The sequence below is a fragment of the Amaranthus tricolor genome, chromosome 1 (assembly GCF_026212465.1).
Source record: "Amaranthus tricolor cultivar Red isolate AtriRed21 chromosome 1, ASM2621246v1, whole genome shotgun sequence".
Lineage (NCBI taxonomy): Eukaryota > Viridiplantae > Streptophyta > Magnoliopsida > Caryophyllales > Amaranthaceae > Amaranthus > Amaranthus tricolor.
Window position 1 is genome coordinate 14,315,349 of NC_080047.1, and position 4,153 is coordinate 14,319,501.

Below are 4,153 nucleotides of genomic sequence, written 5' to 3' on the forward strand. Positions count from 1 at the left end.
TGATCGGCATTGACGGTTAGTATCGGGTGAGGTTGCATGCTAGTTTTGGTCTTATTCGCCAACAGTGTAGAGCTGACAATAGCGATGTAATAGGCTGTACACTGCGTCTCCATAGCCTGAGACCGATGGCACATGTGCATAACTTCATCAATGTTGATGCAACCGCTGGTGAAGTACCTTTTCCTTCGTAGCTCCGACATGTGCTCCCCAAACAGACCAGCAAGCGCGAGCTTCCACTCACCGTCAGTAGGTTCATCCGGTAGTGAACCTTCAATACCAATGACTAATATGCGTTGCACGTTGTGTAACATAATCATCTTCTCCCCCCAGGGCATGTGGAAGGTGTTCGTATCCAGCTGCCACCTCTCCACGAAGGCCGATATCAAAGCACTATCAATGTGCTGGTGCATAATGTATGGTAGCCGGCCGAGGGGAGTGGCAGATAAAACATCGTAAAGCGCATCAAACATATCCCGCAATCCCATGATCGCCTCCAACGGCTTCTTTCTACTACGGCACTCCAAAATCGAAGGTGTACGCTCAGAGCCCTAAAAAATAACTTTAGCTATGTGTCCCCCATAGCTGGGTATCAAGCGCGTATCAGTGGGGCCCTCGGGCTGGGGCGATGTGATCAACCAATCCGTTCCAGGGGACTGTGAGCGCTTGCTCTCCCGTGGCGGCGCATTGTCAACGTGGCTATCTCTAGAAGGTTTAGATGCGCCTGCAGAACTAGGGCCTGCACGTGTAAATTTACCGGCATGCCCGCGGACAACAGTCCAATCCACTGGGCGACCAACAGAGCCTTGGTACTCATTATCATCATCATCATCACTAGAAACCCCCCCCCCCCCCCCCCCCAACTACTCTGGAGGCTAGCCTGGTCATCAAACCGAGTGCGCACTTGGTGCAGCGTACTCGAACGTTGGGGCTCACTGTGTCTGGCAGCCTCTTCCTACCTAGCCCTCCTAGCGAAACCCATAACCCTCCCTCTCATAAGGGTCCCCTCTGAGTAAGGTAGGCCTATAACTATTCCCGCGCAACAAGTGTCCAAAAAAACCCTTTCCTTTTCCTTGATTACCAACCATTTACTACAATTTTGATAATTTAATTGTAACACCCCGAGATTTTGTGACGTCATTAATTAATATTTTAATGACTTGTGGGTATTTTATAATTATATTAAATTAATTTTGAAGTAGTTCTAATAAATTCCTTTCACATACGAATTTAAATATTAACATATATTTATATTAAAAATACAATTACGATTTCTAAATAAAGAGGTTCGAATCAAAATAATTAGTTTTATTAAAATGTGTGAGCATATGGAGGTGAGTTCTTAATTGGGCCTTGCAAGAAGATGAATCTAGATAAATAAATAAATAAATAAATAGATAAATAATATAAAAGGATGGGTTAGGGTTGTGTTGTGAGTACTCCCTCCTTCACTCACAAAGAATCACGCCGCCAACTTCCTCCTTCTCTTTCCCTCTCTTCTCCCTTTCCTCCTTGTGTGCCGCAGCTGCTGCCTCGAGAGGCTGCCCATGGAGCCCCAGCAGCCACCACCATAGGCCGCCTACCTTTTCCCCTCCACCGTGAGCAGCCACCACAGCAGGGAAAGCCTCCCTTCCCCACAAGGAGTCACGGCTGCAGTAGCTTTCGTTGCTCAGCCTGCCGCCAAAAAATAGGACCTAGGCAGTCGGTTTTCGCCCTGTGCCGCCACCTCCGCGACCTTCTCTCACTTCTTCACCCTCTCGCTAGTTTTATTATGTGAGCCATCTCCTTTCTCTTAATTGATATCATCTTATTTCCAATTGAAATTTATAAAGTTTATGAGAAAAGGGTTGAACTTTGTATGATTGTTATTGAATCTTGTAATGAGTGAGAATTGGATTGATGACTTGAATGTACTTATGAATTAGGTTTTTCAAATATGAATGAAAAGTGTTGAACTTGTATTATTTTTCATTGAATCTTTTTGTGGGTAAGAATTTGATTGATGAATTGAACATGTTTATGATGTCGGGTTTGAAGTGTGATTTGAAATTATGGGTGTTGTGTTGGTTTTGTATTAGTTTCTTTGAATCTTAGTATGGGTACCAATTAAATAGGTTATCTTTGAACACGAAATGACAAGGGTTTGAATTTAGAAATGAAATCACTAATGATGTGTGTTTTATACTATATTTTGGGCGGTGCGATGATTGATTAAATAACCTTAAAAGTTGTTTTGAAACTTTGGTCGATTGGTTATTATTGTGAATAATTAGTAATGGTGATGATGTTAGTTGACTATGAAAGTGATTTTGATTGGTTAAATTGAGAATAATAGCTACGAATTGTTGTGGTTTGATTGTTGTAAATTACAAATACCCTTATTAGGTTGTTATTGAAGTTATAGATACATGATATTAGTAAGCCAAGAGCATAATGTCAACTTATCGTCGATGGTTGCTAAAGTTAATTGTCGTGTTGTTTTGACTATAGTTCTTAATAGCTTTGGAGAATGTAACAAATGATATCTCGATACAATAACTCTAAGATTTGCCTTATCGTTATATTAATGTTATATTAAAATTGTAAGATTTAGTTGTGATTAGTTATTTTTGGGTAACACGAGCCAGTATGCTCAAAATTAGTTAATGTAAAGAAACGATTCACACATACTTCTACTTTAAATTGATGGAAAGACTTATGTTGTGTTGAGTTAATGATTTTGACTTGTATTGAATGAGTTGTGTGCGTGCTAGAGTAATCGGAAATTCATGTTGGATGGATGATAGCGGTTACTTTGGTATGGCAAAGTAGTTAAGGGAACTTATTAGTTCTACTCATAACTTATATAGGTGCCCATTTGTAAGAGGAAAGTAGAGCCTTAGTCGGGTGATTTTGTGACTTTTGATCGTGCAGTGACGCTTACAGGTACGTACACGCAGTAACTAACCCTTATATGCAATTTGCTTTAAGACATTACTGTTTATTGTGATAGTATGCATTGTATCGAAATTATGAGGTACTAGTGAGTACACTTTATATGAAGAGCCATCGATTATGAAATCCCTGAGCTTAGAATAGTTTAGAGAATGAGAGTGTTAGTAGAAGGCGGGGACCACCCCCTTATTTATTTAAGAATTAGATTATGCCTTAATTGGAGTTAGAATGACTCCTTTATAGGTGAATTTCATATTTTGATGAGTGGCTCAGTGGGTTTTGGCGTGCTGCTATCCCAGGGCGCTCATTATTAGTCGAAAGTGAAAGTTATTCCCATCTGATAAAGTATTAGATTATGATTAGCTGGCGTGACTCAACTGAATTATGTCCGCTTGATTTATTAGTCCCCTAGGTGAGGTTCGACGGGACCATCGTAAGGGGGGTATGAGCATGCTTGGGTCACTGGGCGCCGGATGGCCGATACCGCCCCTTGACCGAGGTGTTACCATGCAGGCCTTGCAAACCCCAATATGGCGGCCTCTTCACTGGTTTAGAACCCTAGTGTGTTAATTTTTCCCGAAGGTAGGACCCGAGAGGGTCAGCTGGAGGGGGCATGAGCTCGTACTTTCCCATGGGCGCCGGATGGCCGATAACGCCCTTAGCCGTGTCACTATGCCAGGAAGTAGAGAAAGATCCACTTATAGAAAGTTATTCAGTGATAGAAAATTTATTCATTGATCGAAATATTTAATGATAGAAGGTTCATTCTTTGATAGAAAGCTTACACGTTGATAGAATATTTACTCATTGATAGAACATCTACTTATTAATAGAATAGTTTATGCTAGTGAGAAGTGTGCCTAAGTTAAGTTACCTTAAGGGTATTATAGACTATGATCACACTTACCTTAAGATAGACAAGCTCTATAAGATTATGTGTTCGGTATTTTGTTAATGCCTTGGTTGAGTTGATACTATACGTGTTTTGCAAGAGTTTATGTTTGAAAAGAGGAGCGTGAAGACCTGCATTCTACCCAAGAACACATGGTTCGGGTTGGAAATCACGTAATGAAATTAAGAAGTATAAGTGGCCAATAAACGGTTACTATCTGTGATTGCGTTTTATGAAATCATCTTATGTTGTTTATGATATAATGCTATCTAGTAGTTGGCCTTATTATATTTGATGCTAATTACTGACGTGTACGTGTTTGTGTTTATG